Genomic DNA, 16,427 nt, shown 5'->3' on the forward strand with positions numbered 1-16,427 from the left:
AGTCATACCATTGACATTTAATTGATTTCTAAAAACCAAAAAAATCTCAGTGGTCAGTCTGGCGGGATAGCCATTTACAGCAGTGCATTTCAAGCACTGCACTACCCTGGTATGGCCTAGCTTCCTAGCAACAAAATGACTTAATGTACTCGTAGCAGAAAAGGTCTTCCACAGTTTTTTGAGCATCTTGATTTTTTTGTGGTTCTCTGTGAGGCAAAGAACAATTCAAGTCAGATTCTGCTGACACAAGTTATTCTGAGGTTGCCTACATATACACAAAACCACAAATCTTTCTATTAGTATAAAAATGATGCTTTCTGGCACAAAGTATATCCCCTGCTGCACGTAGTGATAGTTTCTTCACTTACTCCCAGCCTCAACACATCGGAGGGAGACTCCCCAATTTCCACCCAAACTCAATGAGACTGTAGGACATGTGTAAATAATGAAACACTACTGCAAAGAAAAGTGCTCAGAGATAGCCACGGTATGGAGAATAAAACCCACTCAAGCTCAGGATAAGAGAAGACCCAGACATGTTGCTTACGGAACTGCATTTATCAAAAGCTGAACTTTCAGAACAATGTTACTCCTGTTCCATTGACATTCTCATAGTCTTTTTTTTTTTTAAGCAGTTCTTTGAACTCCTTACCAAGTTGTTAGAGGAGCTCAAGATGATTCAATATTACAGCAGTATTTTTCCTTACAAAGGAAAGCTTCTTGTATCTATCCAAATATTGGACTGATTCCTACTGTTAAATACTTCATTAAATACTTCATTATAGTTATTCTTCTTTCAGCGAAAAGTTCTGCGAGAACAACAAGTTCTCAGACATCATTCTTTCCATTAGCTAATACATGAGATGTACCAAGATACAGACAACAGTAGCATGCATACCCAGAAGAAATACATATCACAGCTCCTTCTGTAGTGTATCCAAGTTTTAAGGAGCAATATAAGATTGTCTGCAAGGTACGGACTTGTAATTCTTTTTCTCCCAACAAGCATTTTTCCTTTAACACCTAAAGCCATGGCAGCCATAATAGCAGCCACTTCACATCCTTTACTGCCTGCTTTAAGAACCAAATGACACCAAAATAAGACCCACACAACAACACTTCCAGGATACTAAACCTTCAGGTCCCCAGAGGCAGGCAAAGGCGGAGCACACCAGGTTGTAGACACCGCTTTTTCCTCAGCATAAGGGAAAACCTGGAGTTGTTATTCACAGGATCACAAGGTAGCTCAGGGGACTCAAGCACAGGGGACTCAAGGTGTCCAATGCCCCCAAACGTAATTTGATTCCTGGGTATGCTCGTGCATAGCACAAAGGTGGCCAAGAAGAAATTCATCTGACCTGTGGTATCCAGAGAAGGAAAACCTTGCTCTATAACGTCCTCCCTTTACATGTAAGGGCATACAGTGAATCTGCCACCTAGTCATCCTTTTTACCGGGTAAGGGTACCAGATGATGCAGCCCTGCGGCGCTATTCCTTTGAAACGCATATTCACCATCCCCATTTCATTCCAACAGTGTTTTTCACCATGACTTTTCCTGGGGCAGTCTGTGGAACAGATATTCTGATAGTTTATATATCCAGCACCTGCAGCACCGAAAGTCACTAGGATTTACCTGTGGGGTTTAGGGATTTCCGGTACCTAAACAGCTCCTAGGGCAATACAAGTCTTGGTGAAACACAAAAGCATCTGAAGTATACGTGCACCTTTATAGGAAATAGTCTCAGTGAGCTACATTTACATATTTGACAAACTTTAACTCACCACAGAAAAACCCCTCTGACTTACTGCCATCGTCTTCACTAGTGAGCACAGACCTGTGTCAAAGGGAAGACTCTATTGTGCTCATAGTTTCAGAAGCAGATAGAGATTCATTCAGGCAATCGCACAAACTGAATAACTATCCCGAGCGTTGGGACTCAGATGTGATATAACATCTTCCATCAAGACATACAGCTAACACAATGCTGTTCAGGAAGTGCTTTCAGTACTTTGCTACTGCTGTTGAGAGACTCAGATTTATAATAAACACTGGTTAGAGGGAACACCGGTTCTGCTTCTCTCTGAAAGGCCACTCCATAATTTTGGAGTGAATCATCTCCCTGCACTTTATGTGCAAACAGGATCCCGTATTGCTACCAAGAGCAACACTGAATCTGTGTAATGGCTCACTCGGAAAGAGAATACCAATTTAACTGGCTTTGCTAACCAAGGCAAATAGATATCTAGTCTACCAGCACGGCAGGTTGGAAAAAGCTTTACTGAAATAAGGCAGGAGCTTCTGATTAACATATTCTAGACTGTCACAATCTCATTAATACCCTTCAGTTTGTACTTAACTAGATAACTCTATGAAGCTACCTGGTGAATGCTTGGTGTAAATATGCCTTGAGTTCACTATTCACAGGCAACGGAGCAATCCCAAGTTGTACCATTGAAATCTCATTACCCTTTCACAACATCCTGTGTCCAATACGTGCCAGTTTGGGATTTCATAGTCTTTGGACCAAAAATCTTCTAGGGAGTCCTTCAAGATGTGGAGATTTTTTTTTTTTTTCCAAAGACTGAATGCTTAGTTGTTATCAATAAAATGATGAGAAATATTATTTCTGTTAGCAGTGTTGCAATAAATGGATACAGGGTAGAGCTATAGTGGACATTGCAAGGCCACACTCTCCTGTGCCAGCTAGAGACATCTCCAGAGACACTTGGCTTTGGCTGCACCTCCTTAACCTTGCGCAGGCTGTCAGGGACCACCTTTGCTTAAGAACAGTTACATATGAAAACTGCCTGCACTCAAAAAAAAAAAAACCAAACACATAGCCCAGCTCATCCCAAACACTTCTTCCTACAGAGAGGGACCCAGAGGACCATCAGAATGGGCTCAAGAGCAGCATTTTTGCAGTAAGAAAAGCACCTCTCCTATCCTCTTGGCGCTGCAAAAGAGCTTCACTGAATTTGGAGCATCAGAAGATGGCAACGGCTCACCTGCCAACTCAACAGGATCAGCAAAAGGCAGCGGGAGCTGCAGAGGCGCATAGGAATACAGTGAGCAAAAAGCAGTGTCCAATGGCCCCAGCACACATTACAGCAGGCTGCAGGGCCAACAACTTGTTTTTGGACCCAGCTCCAAGGACAGAAGTAACTGCATTGTTAAACCCTATGCATTTACTCCTCTCTAGAAGGGGCTCTCGCTAAAAATTTATTTTATGTTAAGATCATGACATCTTTAAGTGAACAACATGCACATCCTTTAGAAATAATTAATACATCACACACATTCAGCAGTGTTTGTGGCTTGGTGTTTGTAAAGTACCCGTTCGGAGAACTTTCTACAATTCTCCACAGGTCTGTAGAACAATAACAGTGACTTCCATACTTGCACTACTGGCTTAAAAGCCAAGCGCCCACCACTAAAATGAAAACCAGCTTGATTCAGGCAGTGCAGACATAACCTTGCTGAGAAGTTCAAGACACAAGTCTTAAAATAGTTTCATTGCTTCAGGTTATGGTTTTCTTATGGATTGCTGCCCACATTTCCATGCAAATTAAAAAAGGCAGAAGGACAACAGGGAAAAAAAGCAAGCTCACAAAAGGACACTGCACATGGCCTTCCCTTAACAGACTCTGCCACATAGACTGACTCAAAATCAGTAGGTGAAGCTTGCAAGGGCAGACACAGAGCTGCACTTTTCTACTAATCAGCCCCAGGTGCCCTGACAGCTCCAGCACAGTCCTTTCACATCTGTCAAGCCACTCATGGAAAGTTGGAAATGAAAAAGATTGCACAAGAAGCAATTGTAAAAGTTGTAGGGGGAAAAAAAGCTGGTCTTCTCTCCTGGTCACGGAGCTCCAAATGCCTTTTATACCTTCCTCCCAGGCAGGGTTACGTTTCCACCCACTGACACCTCCTACTCATCCTTCATCAGGGACTTCACAGTGGGATTTCCTTACTGCCATCCTCAGCAGCGTCACTGCCGATGCTCATTTCTCACTTCCCAGCCTCACCACCTCAGCTTGAAAACAGCAGGCGGCTCCACCACCTCATCACTACCTCTCTGCTCTGTTTTACCAGTTTTACCTTTTTTTTCAGTCTTCTCAGGTTTTCCCTACTGACCTTTCTTACCCTTCTCTTATTCAATAGCACACATTTAAAGGCACAAAATCTGCCTAATGAACACGAGCAGAGCCAAGAGCCAAAATTAGTAGCTGTATTCTGGAAATAAACACTGTTAGAAAAAACTCCCAGAGTACTCAGACCCTCAGGCTACATTTCCTAGTGATATTTCCTAAAGCAGCTGTCAGAAAGGCTGCTCTGTGCTTTATGGAGAGCCTGTTCTGCGGTACAGAAAGACCCCAGCAGTAAAATGGCTTTTAAATCTCAGGCTCCCACAGCAGGAAAGGGCTGGTAATGAACAGCAGATGACAGCTAGCTGCTGGGTGAGCATCTTCTGTCTGAGTACAAGAAAGTGCGTTAGTTTTTCTGGGACTATTTTCTCTCCTGGAGGAGAGGCAGCTGGAGGCAAGACAATACCACTTGCGCCTTGGTGTAATATAAATTTCACAGAGGCTGGGGAGTCACTGACATGCCCAAGTTGCACAGCCATTGATAAAACCACATCCTCTGCATGTGCTGGTAAGGAAGCTCTATCTGGCCCACCTCACCACCAGGACACGGATGTACATCTACCTGCAAGAGATGCTAATACCGGTCCTGTTCTCCCGTCCTGTTCCAAATAAAGCACTCTTTTCAAGTTAAAAGTCTCTGCTTCAAGGAACTCAGATTTCAATTTTCTTTTTGCAGCAGCACATAAGATTGCTTGGTCCCTCACCCACAGGTATTTTCTGCTTTTTAAGTTACAACAAACCAGCTTTGAAAACTTTTCTTCTCAAAAACCACTTCTGATGAGGTAGCTAGTTTTCTCTCGTCTATAAGAGAACTAGAGGTTTAGTTATGTCAGCACATCACTATGGAGAGGTAGGCTTGAATCTAACAAAGACTCCCATCTTCTTCACTCATATCTACCAATTAGCAGATCTAAAACTGTTAAAACCAGCATCTTTTGTGAGTGAGCCTTTCCAAGCCTGCACTCACCCACAGGATGCTGCAGCACAGCTGAGTTTAATAACTAAACTTCTCTGTTAGCCCAGCCCCATAGCTCTGCTGGCTAATACGCGGTTAGTCCTGGCTGCAGAAACCCTCAGGCTGGTTCACAAATGCTCTTTTGCTAGACACCACACCACCAAGCCTGTTCCAAACCTCTGCTGCTGCTACCACCCTTGATTCCCCCGCTGCACAGCAGGCCGCTTTTCAAAAAGATAATTCTTTATATGCAGAACACTGCTGCCAGCTTATCAAAAATGGCACCAAAAAGCGTAACCTCCACCTTATCCTCTACAGCTTCCCTGTGCATTTTAAAGATTATTTCTTTCTATGACAGAAGTGTCTGCAGTCCCTGGTCAAGGTCTTGAATGAACATACACTCTCCAGCAGGCTGGCCCCAATACAAAGAAACACAGTCTAAATACACAAGGCAGAGGATGAAAGGAGAAAAACACAGCAGTATGAGGTCAACAGCAAAACCAGGGACAAAGCCATCTCTCCCGAGTCATGCACGAGCGCCCTTATCAGCATAGCACTGCTTTGCCTCATGAATCAAAGGCCTCTCTGGACTGCACGTGTACTACTCAGGGAATTTACTTATTTATTTCTATACTCCATTCTGCCGCAATTTGTACATCACTAACCTGTTGCCACCCTTCACTTCAAAACAAGCACAGTTCTCATGGTACAGAAACCTCCTTCTCTCCCACCCATACAATCTCTTCCTATGAGGACAGTGACCTCTTGTCTCTGTCACTATTGCTAGATCATCCTCCTTCAGGAGGATTTACATCTATTTTGTTTCTATTCCAGCAATTTTACTTTAATGTTGCAGTTTATTTATTTCCATATTGAATATTGGAATACTTTATGACAGAGCTAATAAAATGAATATTCACAATAAAATTTGTAAATACTGTTTGAAGGCTAATGGAACGTTTCAGATACCTTATGAATTTCTGTAGACTTAAGAACCAGCATTTACAAGCAGTCCTACCAGAGTCCAGTCACAGGAGAAGGTCCCTGAAACTCTCAGCCCCTTACCAACAAAACTCCTCCAGGTTTGAGAAGGAGCACCTGTGGCACATGTTGACACCATGCTTTATCTTTCATCAGCATTAAATTTGACCAGACAACGATTTACTGCTTGGTGTGAACCTACCCTGCCTCTTGGGGTGCAGGAGAGCCTTTTGGAGCAGGCTTTGTATGCTGATGGATTATTTCTGGGACACCATCGGAAACTCTCATCTCTGAAACTACATGCAGGAGAGGTCACTGGCAAATTCAGTGAAAGACTGACTCCTCCAGGGATGGAGATCCTGCAGCCTCTTGTGCAAGCAGAAGTGATGATGGAGCTTTTTTGCAGCCCTTCTTGAGAATAGTCCCAAGCAGAGCTGGGGAAGATCCTATTACTTGAGGACCTGCTCTTACTTCTGGTGTGGTTATGGGAAAGCCCACCAGAAACTCTACAAGGAGATGACAAGCTGATGTATAACAAAGCAGGAGGAATGGGGTACAGTCAGGGGAGCTGTGCCCAGAAATGCCCTAGGAATGACCTTGGAAATCACTGCCTGCAGTGCCAAAGCAAGCTCAAACACAGACAGGTAACATTTAACTTCACCAGCCCTATCCTCTTACAAACCATACATAAAGCTGCAGTCAAACTCATTTCAGGTTCCAGCACCAACACAAGGGTTTCTGAAAAAGCTTTCTCCCATGTCATTCTTGACCACCATTCATCACCACAACACATCTCATTTTCCCAATACATCTCATTTCCCCAATATGGCAAAAAAGCCCACCAATTAGCAGTGGTAAGTGATCCACCAGGTGAGATAGGACCTCAAAGGTATGCCAACATCAGGGAGACCTCTGCAGTGCTTACTGCACCTGCCTAGACCATGATGGGTCCACAGTGGCCAGACCTGCCCATCACAGGGTTAAGTTTTATCATCACAGATCTGAAAAAGTTCTTACCTTTGCAGTTATTTATTTTTCTGAAAAACAGAAGTTGAGAAAAAGTAAACTAGAACTAATCACAATTCATTAAGAGATTTGAAATAAGAGAATTTAATCCCTTAAGATTCATAATCCTATTTTGGAGGACAGGATGAAGCTCAGCTTTCAGGGAACAATTTAAGGAACTGTACACAATCTCTACCTTCATTTCCTGTTTTAAAAATTCACCTCTCTGGCTGCTTCAACTCAGGTTTGCTGTTTAATATATGGAGACACGTTGAGGGGAAAAAAAATGAGAAGAATAAGTGAATAATTTCACTGAAATCACTTTCAAGTACATTAAATCCTTACTTACATAGCTATGTTTATAGAAGCTACTTTGTTAGCATTAAGCAACCAGATACTCATACCAGCAACCCATAAAGCTGAAAGTATCTTATTGTAAAACATAATTTTGCACGACCCAATTACAAAGCTGTTTGTACAGATTAATTCAAGTATATGATATCTCCTTCATATCTGCAATGCTTGTCTGTCTCCATAAGCTTTTAACACCAATATCATCCACATTATCATTTCATAACACTTTCTGCTGCTATTAACTAGAAGTGCTACTATTTATTTTTGGGGAGGATAGAGCCAGTCACCTTTATCTGTCTTCATTTCCTTAGAAGGAAAGCAAAGCTGAGAAGCCTTAGCTTAACAGTAACACCTGACCCAATACTAGAAATAATCACACAGAAAAAGCAAATTGTACTTGTTTTAGAGAAAGTCTGTGTACATAGAGTACCTACAGAGTTTTTGAAGTCGTTTAAAAAAATTACTTTCCTATCTTTTAGCTGCAAAACTCAGTTCAGCTGATGCCACCAACCAGAGCCACAGAATACACTCCGGTTTCCGTGAGAGCACCTTAAGCTGAGCAACACCAGATTTTATTAAGAACAGTGGGATCCCAAAGTGGACACTCCCTTGCACAGATTCACATTTGGACAGGCTTTTCTAACCTTTTTCTTCAGTTTTGGTTAGTCTTTGACAGTAGTTTGCAATGGCTGAACAGCAACATTCACTGCCAGGTGGACAATCGGATTGCACAAGTGTTCCCATCAACCAAATACAGCTGTCTTTCAAAGTGACAACACATTTCTCCTCATGCAGTGATTAAGAGTACCCACCTTTGCTGCTGGGCAGTAACAGAGTACATCACTCCAGCTATTGCTCCCCCAGTGTAAACCTGAACCATTTGCAGACTCATGGTCACAGCTGTTCTCAGATCAGGACGGAACAGTGACTCTGGGTAACAGCTGCCTCTCCTACATACACCTACTTGAATTACAATACATTGTGCATACAACATATAGAAACATACATATGCATTCTGTACGTCACATGCATCTGTGTTACATACACCTGTCTAATGGACAACAGGCCTTGTATTTCATTTAAGGTCATTTTATGACTAGTTTATTCCAGCTACCTTACCCAATTTATACTTTGTAGTTTGTTTCTCAGCTCTTCTCCAGTACAAAAAATACTTCTCGTATTGTCTGCACTATCAGTATGTCTATCTATAGACTCCTATCAACACAAGAAGCATCCAGGTTCATAAGAATTGCACCCAGCAACATCACAAGTTGCCTTGTCTGCCTCCCAGGAGACAGACTGACTTTGTATCAGGGTTCATCACGGAGAATGAAGCTAAAAGCTTCTCTTCTAGATCACAGGGTTTGTTGGTCTTAAAAGCAACAGCAGCTACAAACAGCCTAGTCGGCTGTCTTTGCCAAGAGACACAAACCTTAGCCCGCAATTTAGACTGGGCAGAGTCACAGAGTCACCCTTTTGTAACTTGCTGGTGTGCAGCCCGGCAGAGCTGCTGTGCAACTGCAGTGCAAGCAGGCAGCAGGAAGATTTTGAAAGTTTTAAAACATGATTTTGTGTAAGTCCTTGTAAGTCCCCCAAAAGTGACATGGCTCTGATGGGAATCTGCAGATTTGAGCCCCAATACCACACCCATGACCTCTTTGGTGAGAGAGAAGAGGAAAAAAAGAAAGGAAAAGGAAAAAAGAAAAGTTACAGCTCCAAAATTGCTTACCCACTTGGTAAGCACACGTGGGGACAGTCTGGGGAGCCACCAACCACCACCCCACCCTCAGGGATCCCAGCCAAAAATGAGGGGGACGCTATACCCGCCCCCCCAAGCACACACATAGCACAGTCTTTCACTCCTCTGCTGAATAGAGAGGGCAGGAATATTTTAAAAAGCCTTTTCTCTCTTCCCCGTTAAGTTCCTTTGGATTCTTCCTACCATAAAACGCAGACTTTGCCAAGCTTCTCTAGCCTGCTCAGAAATTCCCCAGGAAAGACGTTTTCTTGTAGTTCCTCTGCCTGTCACCTTTACTTTCTAAACACACACCTGCATTCTTAATCCTTGCTTTACTTCTCCCAAAGTAGGCTGCAAAGCAGAGGAAAGCCCCATGCTTGCCAAATTCAATGTGACACCATCTCCTGCAAAACAATACCAGCTGAGCACGTTTTTGTAATATTACTTGATATAGCCACACTCATGAACCAACACAGTAGTCTAAAAGTAAATAAAAAAATTAAAAGTCACTTTTGTTAGGTTTTACTTATTTTGACTTGGAGCAACTGGAACAGGTGAATTTTGGCCCCAGAATCCATCGCACACACTAGTGATCAAGCACTGAAAAAAACGTTTTATGCACAGCCAAGTTGCCATCAATTTTTATTCCCCTTTTCAACACACTTAAACTTTTGCTATTTGCAATCCCCTGTGGGAATGTATTCTCCAATTTCACTGAACATTGTGTAAAAGACATACTTTGTTTGCCCTGAACCTGCCAGCTAACTATTTCATGTTACATTCCCAGCTCTTGTATTAGGAGAAATGAGGAATGTCCTTCCGTCTCATTAAATCCAACGCATGCATGAGGAGCATGGATTATTGGAGAGACTGCTGCTCTTGGTATCTTGGGAAAATTAGCAATTTTCAAAGTTTCATTCTGTGATTGAGATTCCTCTGGCATATTCGATGAGCTTAGCAAACTCCTTCTATACACAGCTTCCTTTTTTTCTAAGCTTACATCTCTCCTCCCCACGCTGTGTAAGTGCTGCACCCAAGAGGCACAGCCAAGATCTGAACCCCATACACTGCCCAGCATCTAACCACACAAAGACAGCACCTGCCCTAAGGGGTTACAGTGACTTCGAAGGAAGGAAACAAGAGTAAACATAGGACATATTCACATTTTTAACTCCGTCCTGAAGTCAAACAGCATTTTGATACAGGTTGAATTTTTACAACAGTGTACTCTTGAGAAATAACTACAATCTCCAGAAACTCTTCCAATTACAGAAATTTGGTTTCAGAAATTTTATGTTAACATATTAACTATTCCTTAGGAAGGAGAAGCAAGAAGTGGCTGTACTATCCGGCTTCTGTCACAACACACTAGTTGTATTTTTTATTAAGTATTATGAACCAGGAAACAGCCTAGGATCACTATTAAAATGTGTCTTCTGCTTTATAGCATTTTAAGAAGAGAAATCAGAGTCCTTCAGCCAGTTATGCTACCTCCTTTCTACCTTTGCTTTCCTGAAGTGTGATAAAGGACACTTCATTAAAGCATCTGGCCGATAGCAGTCCAGTTCAAGTTTAATAAAGGCATGCAGCTAAATCAGAGCTTTTAGACCTAGGGTATCTTTTTTATAAATAAAAAGTTCTTTGGTAGTGTTTGAACTGCTTTTGAAACTTTCACACCTGAATTTTAATGAGCAACTGCAACAAGAGTGATATTTGCCAAGATACAAGCCCAGATGCAACTTTTATAGACTGACCACTAAGAACAAAAAAGCCTATGCATGATCTACTGAAATGTCAAAAAACATGTCATTTTTGGAAGTCGGTGACCCAAGATGGTTATTCACCAAGGACAGCAAAGTAAGAGAAAAAGTATTTTTGAATGACAGCATATTTATACGTGTTTATTCTGGAAAATACGGAATAAGGAGAGGGCATCCATGTGCCAAAAGCGGGCAGCAAATAAAGCGTGTAAGGTCTGACACAGAAACTGGTGAAGCACTACTGACATCTAGTGCTACACCACTGTTTGTTATCATTAAACTGATACACTGCAGAAGCACCTATTTCTTTCCAATCCAAAAAAGAACTCAAAACTAGATTTGAGACAAAACCCTAAAATAAAATTTTAAGATTTAAGATTTTTTAAGAACAAAAGGTCAGGGCTTTTCTTTTCCCACCTTGGTACAGACCTCAAGCACCATTTCATAGTCATGCACTACAAAGGAGTTGCAGTACCCACTAATATTTGGAAATCTTTGCTTCTGCAAGATGTTGTCTCACCTGACATCGTTTCAGCATGAAAGTTCATGAGGACAGCAGGCAGCAGCTTGCTCACAGTCCTGAACCCTAATTTTACCTGTGCTTGACCTTCCTCAGTCTCCAGCAACAGATGATAGCCAGGAAGAAGGTGATGAAGTGCAGGCAAAGCCTGCCAGATCAACACCAGGAATTGAGCCCTTGACTTACCAAAGTCAACAGCATCACTCCCACTGGTGACAGGCAGGCAGGACTTCAAAGTAGATCCGAGCTTGGATGAAGGCTGACTTTGCTAATAGGACACTGATGTGATGAGCTCCAGGCTCTATGTTTTTGATAGCTGCACTTCATAACAGCAAACAAAGCAACACCCCCTCCCACACACACAAAAGAGAAACCCTTGCATGTAAAAAAAAAAAATTACATCCTTGTCACAATGTTTAATTTTGCAGAGTAGTATTACATCACCAGCATCCTTGCTGTTAACCTGCTCCTGCTCGCTATCCAGTGGCGTAACAATAAGCAAGTGAGAAACACCAACTTAGAGCTGTCTTGCTCCTGCCGTCAAGGTTGCCATCCCCCAAAACAACCGGATAAAGCCTTGAAAACCTGTTTGCTTTGGAATGAAGTTGGGTCAGACTTGGTTCCCCCACACCCCAACAAGTCCTGTTCCATCAAATTTTTGGACAAGAAGATTTTTAAAAATTTTTCCTTTAACAGGTATACCACTTTGTCCACAGTGACTCACAGGAGACATTAGCATTCCTCCTACAGTTTTTACATTACTACACGTGATAGATGTTGAGCAGATTGCTGTCTGGGAACTTTTTTTTTTTTTTAATTGTGTGTGGCACATGCCACCACTGGACATGTGCCAAATAGCATTGGCTCAATTAGATCCGACTGAAAAGATGAGAAGCCACCTCTTCCCAAGGAGAGCCCGTGCTGAGGACCCACAGGGGAAGCAGGAGGAGGCATGAGGAGCGCAGGTACACAACAGCTCACTGCCCAAATAACAGCAGAGCCAGAGCCACCTTTCAGCAGCCACCGGTGCTCACCTGGCGTGCAGGCCTCGGGATGATTTCTTCCGCGTGGTTCCAGTACGACTTGGCACATCCTCAGCTTTTGCAAACCTAAGGGCGTCAGATATCCCAAAGGTTATGTATTTAATGGTGCATGTTCCCTTCCCTCCACGTCCACTTGAGGACCAGTATTCTGCCACATAGGCCCAGACGACCTGCATGCAATATTCTATTTAATACAGCAAATTACCCCTTGCTGCTGCTCCCAGAGTGGGATCCTTCAGGATCCCCAGGGTGGTTTGCCCCCAAAGCCCCGCATACATGACCCTGCTGACTGGAGACAGCCATTGCCCATTGCCCTTCAGCTTAGCCCACAGTTCCCCTCAGCCAGGGGGAAAACGAACTCCCCAGGAGCCGGCCTCGAAGGCTGTGGTGAAGACACGGGCCTGAGCCTTGGCGGGCTTCAAATTTACCTCAGAGAGGCGCCCTTGGTGAAAGCCTCAGCGGCCGCACAGCTGCTCGGCTCAGGTTTACCTCAGGCACCACCACTGACAGCGTCCCCCCAAGTCCTTTTCCTCACACACGCACACCTGGCAGGCAGCAAGTGGTTTTAAAATAGCGCGGTTTGGCTTACCCGCAGCGTGAGCTTTGCCCACAGCGGGAACGCGGCGTGCCCACCGACCACGCGGGTGCCGCCGGCTCCCCCTCAACCGGGAACCCCCTCAGGGCCGGAGCTTGCAGCCAGGGCCTGCCCACCGCCCCGGGGGGAGCGGGGCAGCCCCAGCCCGGCGCACCGGGCACGTCTGTGAGGGCGGGGCGGGCCACCGGGTGGCGCCCGCGGCCGGGCCGGGCGGTGGCGGGAGCCCGCCATCCCGCGGCGTCGCCGGGGAGGGACCCGTAGCCCGACCGCTGCGCCTTGGTTAAAAAAAAAAAAAAAAAAAGAAATCAAAAACACATGTGCGTTTGTTTCAGTGGTAAATACAGGGCTAAAGAGCCGCGGGCGGGTCGTTCAGCCGGGGGGGCCCTGGGGCACAGCAACGGGTCGGTAATGCCTGCCTGCGGCACCGCTCTCCCGGGCTTCGCCACTTCTCCGGGTGCAAAAACCTCCCTCAAACGCCTATTTTCCTTCAAAAAAAACCCATCGCAGATTTTACTGAAAAGGTCTTTGGTGAAAACGAGTACCACTTCACCAGAAGAAATAGCACATTTCTTGCCACGAGGCGTTTCTGACCTGAATCGGGACCTCTACGCTCCTCACACAGGCTCAAGCGTGACAAACAACTTAAGTTATTCCCTCACTCATGAGGAAAGAAGAGTCTTCTTGAGCAGACAGGACCTTGGAAGAAACAGAGCTGTCCCAAAAACAACAAAAAATAGGAGCTGCTGCTCAGGCTCTCCTCACACTATACCTAAAATACCAGCAGAGAGCAGGATGAGGCAGCAGCCTCCAGGGCCGGGGATAACTCCCACAGGCGAGGAAAGCCACCCAAACAGCAGGTCAGCCTCTGACAAGGCTTTTTTTAGCGTTTCTCACCCCACATCTGAGGTTGTATAGCTTCTCGGCAGTCATTTGCCAACAAAAAAAGTCCTCCCAGTAGTTTATAAACATTGTACAGCTAAATGCTGTCTTTTGTCAACTTTGTTTTTAAACACACGTACATCTTTGTTTTTAAACACAGGGGTTTGTGTGTAAGTTTACTCATCCCCTTCTGTAATCACCATCTCAGAAACAACAGTAACACTCAAAAGCCATGAAAATCCTTTACCAAAAAAAATACACACCTGCTGTCTATATTTTGTAGTTTTACCTACCCTTTTCTTTCTCTATTCCAGAGAAAGCTGATACCCGGCACAGAAAACAGAGCTGGCCTCATACACTAATGAAAACCACTTAAATTTGACCAGCCAAGACACAGGTGAATACTGCTTGCAAAGACTTCAGTAACTACATTTGCAGCTTATAGAAGCAGGGGTAAGTAAAACAATTTCTTTTCGTATCACTCAAAAATACATCCACTTTCAAATGCCCAACACACCACCTCTTTAGAGGTCAATTTTGGCCGAGAGGAGAAAAAAAAACCCAAAGCTGTGCTGAAACACTGCGCTTACAGCTCCCTCCAGAGTTTCTGTTGCTGGAGCCAACCGGGAAACCCTGCTGCAAGCACTACCAGAGCTGTAAGTAGCTCCCTCAGCTTTTGACCGGGAAGCAAAAGCTTTTCCCAGCAATTCCTAGTTTTACTGATCCTTTACTCACTCTATTCATGTATTTAGTCCTCAAGGCCGCACAATGAGCTTCTTCAACCTCCCTCGTGCAAGAAGCAGAGCAAAGAGATGCATTTTGCAAGGGAGGACCCACATCAGCTTTTCACCTGTGCACCATCCAATCCCCACAGACTTCCTCTGGGTGGATTTTAAAGAGAAATCCCGATGCTAAATGCTTAAATAAAATAAAAACACCTGGTACGCATTAATCACCCTGATGTTTCCAACTCCATCAGGAAAGCCAACAGAAAATTGTGTTTGTCACAAGTTGAAAAATAAATAACATGAAATAGAAAAGGAAATATTTTGCTTTAGAGCTTTTCGTTTGTCTTTTGCTGTTTCCCAGCAAAAACAAAAACAAGGAAGACTTTGATGAGGCAGCTGGAGTGTGAAGGGGAGATGGGCAGGATCTGGGAAGATCTCACTTCTGCCAGACAGCACACATCTGTGCCAGGGCATTTCCTTATTTCAGCATTGCATTCTGTGCATCATGGAGCTGCTTTCCCGATGAACTTGGACACTCCACTGCAGCGTGTCCCCTCCGTAGGACTTGGTCAGAGAGGAGAGCTGACCAACAGCAGGGCATGCTCAGCCCCCCTGTAAACCAATGTAAGGGACCGAAGGAAAGAGGAACTTACTTCGTATTTTCCACAGACTTCCAGCAACTTCTTCCTACTAGACTAATAAGCACTAAAGAGCCAAACTGCAATACCTGTCTGAGGGCTCTGGGGCTTTTAAAGGAGGGGAATTAGTGCTGGTTGCCGGATGGGCCATTTGTAGCTGGACCTGAAGCAGCCAATATTTCTGCCAAAATCAACTGAATCACCCTAATGCAATTCACTCAGCCCAAAAGGAGCTGCCTCCCCATCCTACCTGGGAGAGCAGCCGGCACTGCATGCTCAATGAAGGCAGTTACTGCCTAACAGGTTATTCAGATGCTTCCAGAATAATCCCAGACATCAGTGCATTTGTGCGTGTAGAGCGGGAACAGCCTCTCCTGTCATCGGGAGCTGTATGTGTCCTGGCAGTGACGCAGAAGGGTGCTCTGGAGAGTCTTTGCCTCTCCTCTATTTAATAAAAAATAGGTGCTGTGGCTATTTCAAGAGCAACCAGGAAGGAGTGGTGGGAGGGAAAATAAGAGAGGATCAGAGAAGGAAAGAAAATCAGAATGACTTTCAACACTATCATTTTTTCCACAAATAGTTTTTTTAATTTGCACCTTTCTTAATGATCCTAAGTACTGTGAAACAGCCAGAAGGCCTGCAATTCCATTGCTATTTTTCTTCCTTTTACAACCTTTTGGATTTCCTTAAAATACAAGCCATTTTCCTTCCGCAGTCAGGTGTTTCAGCAGCCTTGTGCCCGCGTGAGCAGATATGAGCTAGGGATGACCAGCCACGGAAACCTTCCAGGCACCTGCTTGGCGCTGGGAGCGGGAAGTGGTGTATCCAGAGTCAAGACCCATCTGAAGAGATTAAAAAAACTTGAGCAGCTTCATTTTAAGCTCTATGTACCTGGAGGTGAACTGGCTCAAAGCTCAGACTCTGCCCAGCCCAGAGGAGATGAGGATGGGCTCCTCTGGCCACCTTACCTCTGCCTGTACAGCACCTTGTTGCTGTGATTAATCACTTGTAGGTGCCTTGGGGAGGAAAATGCCTTCTCCCCAAGTGGTGGTAGGGGTGGGAAGCTCCCTGCAAGCCCATCCAT

General features: G+C 44.3%; 1 long non-coding RNA gene across 1 annotated transcript in view; it reads right to left on the reverse strand.

Moving 5' to 3' along the window:
* LOC142084037 (uncharacterized) overlaps window positions 1-15,108 on the reverse strand; it is a 59,434-nt gene extending 44,326 nt beyond the window's left edge. The window contains exons 1-2 of the long non-coding RNA XR_012674224.1: window positions 13,093-15,108; window positions 12,495-12,569 (exon numbers count right to left, since the gene is read on the reverse strand). This is a non-coding gene — a long non-coding RNA (uncharacterized LOC142084037). The remainder of the gene's footprint in view (window positions 1-12,494; window positions 12,570-13,092) is intronic.
* Window positions 15,109-16,427: the final 1,319 nt, after the last annotated feature.

This window comes from Calonectris borealis, chromosome 7 (genome assembly GCF_964195595.1).
Source record: "Calonectris borealis chromosome 7, bCalBor7.hap1.2, whole genome shotgun sequence".
Classification (NCBI taxonomy): Eukaryota; Metazoa; Chordata; class Aves; order Procellariiformes; family Procellariidae; genus Calonectris; species Calonectris borealis.